We start from the raw sequence: 6,093 nt of genomic DNA on the forward strand, positions 1-6,093 counted from the left end.
TAGTGTTACAAAGAGATAGTAAATTAGCGAGATGTCCTTGGTGGTGTTTCTTTTTATCAGGTACAAGATACAAACTGTGCAGTTCTAACAACACTCTATTCACTATACATTTTTAATAATATTTCTAACAATATTTTGGCTCCCTTTGTTGAGAATATTATCAAAAAATAATTTTAGATGAATGCATGAATGAGTGAATGAATATGGTATCAAGTATACCCAGTCTACTGAGAAAGCAGCCTTGAGAAGAACAAACAAACCATCTATAAGAAGATAAGGAGTAAGCAGCCACCTTGTCTCTCCTGTCTCCGGATGTTGTATAGCAAAACACCCTGAAATTCCAGCAAATATAGCAGAAGGAGTAAAAATATTTTTAGTGTTAAATTTGGCTAACATAGGTTTTAAAATTGGTTATTTCCTTGGCACAAAAGTGCTGGTAAAATTTGGGGTGCCCCAGCAATAAAAATGTAGAAAACGTTTAAGTAAAAATTCTGAGGGAGAAATTGTCCCTCTAAAACTAAAGAAAAAAAATGTAAAGATCCCAATTCCAATTCCCAAAATAGTGCAAGACAGGTAAAAACAATAAAATAAATGTGGGATGATCCTTGTCATTTAATATGTACATAAAAAATACATACCCCAAGAACTGCAATGATGTATGCACTGCCACTGTAATATTTTACTGCAAGGAATTTTCTTTGGCAGGTTTGTGTTTTCTTTTGCAGAAGCTATAGCATAAAATTCAATCCAGTAATAAAGCTGACTGATAGACTATGAGGCCTTATTACCATCAACAGTGTCTTCTTTATCTAACCCATGGCTTTTATTACTATAATAATTGTTCTCTCTGTTTTATGTTGTCTTCTTATGCAGGTCTTGTTTGTTTAGTTTGTTTTAAATTGTCAAAAGTTTAGATGCATATAAATATAAAGATGTGATAAAATTATTAGGAATACACCATTTGAAAATTAAACTTGTCTGTGGATCCCAGACCTAGACACTTCTGTCCAACTTGGACTGGAAGAATGTCCTAGTCCTTGGAATAAAAAGGTGAAACTGAAACAAATTAACTCCAAAGGCAAATGCCTTAGAATGTAAGTGGACAGGACCACATTATATTGTCAACAAAATTAGTCCTATGGAGGTCCAAACTGATACGGGAGAAAAAGGTAAGTGGGTGCATACTTCCCAAATAGTAAATTGAGCATAATAAAATAACATTATTGTTTATGTTATAACAGGTATTATTCTACAGTCACAGGCACTGACACTATAGGAGTATCCAGAATGCAATAGATCCTGTCAGAAGAATCAGAAAGACTCTTAATCATAATTTGCATGGCTTGCTTTTGCTTGTGTTTTTGCTTCATTTTGTGTAACTTTCTTGCTTCTATTTATTGTCATGAATGCCACCATTTGTGATGTGTTTTAGGATTTTAAGCCTGAGCAAAGACACAAAGATAACAGGATTAAAAGTATTGCTAACAGTAGTGTTATTAAAATTAATCATAAAGGTAAGTGGTACCAAATCATTCCAAGTGTATTCAGGCCTAAACCAGGGTTTATTATTTCAAAGTAATAATAGTGGCCTGTTACAAGCTAGTCAGCGGGGATCAGCAGGCACTGGGGGAGTCCCTGTTCCCCCGAGCACTGCCAGGAGTGGTCAGGAATAAGGGTCACAAGCTGGCAGAGGGTAGACCCAGACTAGATATCAGGAGGCGCTCCTTCATGGTCAGGGCGGCTAAGATCTGGAACCAACTTCCAAGCAAAGTGCTGCTGGCTCCTACCTTGGGGGTCTTTAAGACAAGGCTAGACAATCACCTTGCTGGGGTCATTTGACCCCAGTACTCTTTCCTGCCATGGCAGGGGGTCGGACTTGATGTTCTGCTCAGGTCCCTTCTGACCCTACCAACTGTGAAACTATGAAAGTAATTTAGGTTCATTTACAAAGAGCTGTGTTCAGGTTATCTGGTGTGAAGACATCATTCACACAATTGAGCCAATAAAATTGCCCCTTTCTAGATATGTTCACTTAACATCCTCAATTTGAAAAATAAGACAGGGAACATCATAATATTGACGCCCCCTGCAGTTCTTCTCTGGCCAAACTCTTGCATCAGTTAGATCAGCCTACCAAAGAAAATTCTGAAATTTTGACTATGTTAAGTGTTTCACTATGAAGAGCTCAGGAAAGACTGACAATGATTTGGCTAAAGTTCTTCTAACTATGCAAGGCAATGCAGCTACAGCCCTCATGCATATTTAAGCTCAAACATGGTATTTACATCATAGTGCAAGCCAACTCCAAACACATAACCAAGGCAAAGAAAATAACATATCGCAACTGGTGGGAAAACTCTGTTCAGCTGGTCACTATCAGCTAATGGGATATTCAATTTAATGTTATATCCAATAATAATTTGGTATATTACATTTATATTGTTAACTTTATTAATTATTATTTCATATTGCATATAAAAATTACGGCAACTAAAAAGTGGCATCACATGCTAAATATATGATACCCTAAATAACAGGGTATCAAGTGGGGGTGGGAATGTTGAGAATATTATCAAAAATTAATTTTAGATGAATGCATGAATGAGTGAATAAATAAGGTTTCAAGCATACCCAGTCTACTGAGAAAGCAGCCTTGAGAAGAACAAACAAACCATATACAAGAAGATAAGGAGTAAGCAGCCACCTTGTCTCCCCTGTCTCAGGATGTTATAAATCAAAGCAACTCCTTACCTAACTCCTTACCATCCATCTTACCATCTGCTTGTCTAAGCCATGAAGTATGTGACTCGAGCCAGCTCAACAGCAACAAGATGACTGGCTAAGCAGGTTGTCAGGGGCACTGCAGCAAAGTCTGCCTAAACTAAGTGTAAAAGGACAGTAAAGACCAGACCCAACGACACTGTATGCCATCCACATCAACAAGTGGAGTGCTGATGCACAGGTTCACAAACAGCTGCTCCTACCTTGTTTGTGAACCTGTGCATCAGTGTGCTCCCAGGGCCTGCCTGCTGAGGCCAGAGCTCCAGGGACAGGGAGTTTCTGTGATGCTAGGGGGCAGGCAGCATGGCAGGGGGCCAGTCACAGAGCAGCTGTGCTAAAGGCAAACAGTTCAAAATAAAAACACGTGGTAGAGAACAACACGTAAGGAGTGGCTGGTAACACCTGGGAGGATGAGCCTAGTACCTTGAGAGGGGCTTGCCACCTTGAGCCTTGTCACCTCAGTAGGAATCAAGTACCAGTAGAGGAATCCCCCAGTGATGCAGACTGCAATCAGCGATGCAAACCTGGGGAAGAGTGGTGAAAATAGAAGCATGAAAAGAAGCCAATACAAACCTTTCCCCAGCCTGCAGTCTGCCTTGTGACAACTCAGCTCGAGTCAGAAAATGAAACCCTAAGCAGGAACAGGGAGAGGGCAGGGGAAGAAAACATTTCAGGCAGTCGATCCTCCCTAGCTTCCCTTCATCAGCATTTTACTTTCTTCCATGGTGGAAAATGTGCTCTTCATTGTAACACTTGCAAAGCTCTTAGAGAACCACAGGTGAAAGGCCTTACTGACAGATAGGGAACACACATCACTGGCCATGGGAGACAGGCCAATGGACTGTTCTTATAGAGCATCTGTGATGTTCCCAATCAACATTGGAGGCCTGGAGCTGGAGCTCCATATAACAGGCCCAGGCAGTGACTCATGTGATAAATAGGATAGAGCCAATGCTGTGGTGGAAATCCTCAGGCAGACAGGCCACGTTACTGTTCATCTCAAAGAGGTAGAAACTTTCCTGCTCCTTGCTCTGGTCTTCTGATACCATAGTGAAGCTTTCCTGTACACAGGGGAAGAGGAACAGACTCATGACAGGTCAGAGACATTTCTGCACCCCTGGCTTCCCCACAAGCTCCCAGATTCCCCAAAGTTTCCACCCATCCAGAACAGAGAACCCATGCCCACATCCCTAGGTCTGGCCAAGACTGACCCCAATCTCAGCCCTTCATACTAAAAACCAATGTAGCTGGCTGCCTGCTAAACCAAGCAAAAGGGAACACACCCTCTACTGGTGCAGGCACCCATTGCTCAGCGGTGAGGAGGACCAAAGGACCTGTCCCCAGTGCTCCCTAAGCTTCCCACACACAGCAGCCATTCCCCAGCCCCCACACGGCACCCACTGCCAAGGTCTTCTGGTTGCAGAAGATCATTATCACAACCCTTCTCTTCTTCCTGCTGCAGTGATTTCTGTAGGAGTTACCCCCACTTGTAAGTCAGCATGATCCAGTCACCTACCAAGAGAAAGAATAGTCAGGCTGCAGGCCAGAGATGAAGGGCTCTAGCAGAGCCAGGCTCAGTGCAGGGGGCAGGAGCTTGAGGGGATTCTTACTGCTGTTGAAGACTTGGGTCTCAATGATCCTCCCGATCACTGTCTGCTTCTTGGTCTTCTCATTGATCTGCACAATGCCCGATCCATTCAGAGAACTACTGACCTCTCCTCACAACTGGAACATGTAGGTGTAGTTCTTCGCACCCCAAACCATGTTCTGGTGAAAGCTGCAGTGGGGGGCAGATGCCAGACAGAGGCTTCATTTAATCCCACCCTGGGTCCCAGGGCTCCCATGTTGCTAAGTACTCCTCCTTGAAGCCTGTCCTCAGGACCAGTCAGACCATGCATGGGTCAAAGGTGTGAGTGGGCCTACCCCCCCTCAGAGAGGACAGCTCACTCTTCACCCCTAGATCAACAGGACCACTGAGAGGGCAGATTCCTGTTCACACCACAGCAGGGAGAGCATGGACACAAGGTCTTGCCTGGACGTACCTCCCTGGACATGAAAAGAGGCAGGGAGAAGGATGTCCTGTCACTGCAACCCATTCAGGCCCTCAGAGGGTTGGCCAAGACTGCCCGGAAGAGTGCCTGTGAGTGCAGATCATGCCAGTGGTTCTGTGCTGGGGGATGCTGCCTGACAATTAACATCTTTTCACCCAAGCTGTCAGGGGCCAAGTGAAGCCAGTACCCTAGAGATACCCCACCCTGCCATCCCCTGCAAGCCAGTCAGAAGCTCCTGAGCTGGAACTGGACAAGACCCAGATCCAGGCTCTGCAGCAAACTAGCCGGTACCTGCAACCTACCTGTTGCTGGTCAGGGGCTCCAGCTTTTTCTGCAGGGCCTGCTCCATCTTCAACTCTCTGGCCTCAGGGGCTCAGCCAATTTGCAGCCCTTCTCCCCTGCCTGTTTCTGCTGTGATAGCTGTGGCCATGCCCGGTAGAACAAGCAGCATGGCCTGCAGGTGGCATCCTGTTTGCATGCTAGTACAGGGACAAATAGAAAGGTCAAGGATTAGCCCTTCACAGGGCTCCCGCACATTCTGACATGCAGAGACAGCGCATGGCTGAATGGGTGACCAGGGACCAGAACACCTCAGAGACCTCAGAAAGCTGAACTCCCAGGTCCAGCCCAGCCAAACAGCTCTTGGGAATCACCAGCCCCTAGCCCAGTTTGCAGCTCTCCTCTGAATTTGCCCTTAAGACTTAAGAGTCCAGCTGCTGAGTGCACAGACTGGTGCTTACTTACAGCGATGGAAACTGGGGTCAGCTCCAGGATGAGTCATTGCCTGCTGCACCCCTAAGGGGCATCTGTCAGTACACACAGCTCTCCTAGCATTCCCATCCACTGGTCATGTCTACATGTGTATTTATGCATGCCTAAACTTAATGCACCTTTGCTTGAGGTGCATTAAGGCAATTTAGGTGCACATCTACACATGGATACACTAATGTACATTAAGGTGCATTAAATTTAGGTGCAAATAGCTAAGCTGCATTAGCGCACATGCAGATGCACTAATGCACATTAACATTGTGTGTATCCATTAACACATACCGTGTTGATGTGCATTGGTGTACCTACATGTATGCTAATGCAACTTAGCTCTTTGCACCTAAATTTGATACCTACTTTATGCAAGTATCAAATTTAGGCTCACATATCCTTCAGTCATCATTTTTAAGGTGCATTAAGGGTGTGCGCACATAGCCATACACCCTTAATGTGCCGTTAAAATGGTGATTTTAGGCTAAGCCTGCTTAAA

General features: G+C 44.5%; 1 long non-coding RNA gene and 1 pseudogene across 1 annotated transcript in view; one reads left to right on the forward strand and one right to left on the reverse strand.

Annotated features, from left to right (window-relative positions):
* The window catches only part of LOC109316245, a 10,266-nt gene extending 9,946 nt beyond the window's left edge, over positions 1 to 320 (forward strand). The window contains exon 3 of the long non-coding RNA XR_002102780.1: positions 215 to 320. This is a non-coding gene — a long non-coding RNA (uncharacterized LOC109316245). The remainder of the gene's footprint in view (positions 1 to 214) is intronic.
* Positions 321 to 1,428: 1,108 nt separating this feature from the next.
* Positions 1,429 to 5,181, reverse strand: LOC109315898 (annotated as a pseudogene).
* Between the last annotated feature and the right edge of the window lie 912 nt (positions 5,182 to 6,093).

The sequence above is a fragment of the Crocodylus porosus genome, unplaced genomic scaffold (genome assembly GCF_001723895.1).
Source record: "Crocodylus porosus isolate Cpor-Errol unplaced genomic scaffold, CroPor_comp1, whole genome shotgun sequence".
NCBI lineage: Eukaryota > Metazoa > Chordata > Crocodylia > Crocodylidae > Crocodylus > Crocodylus porosus.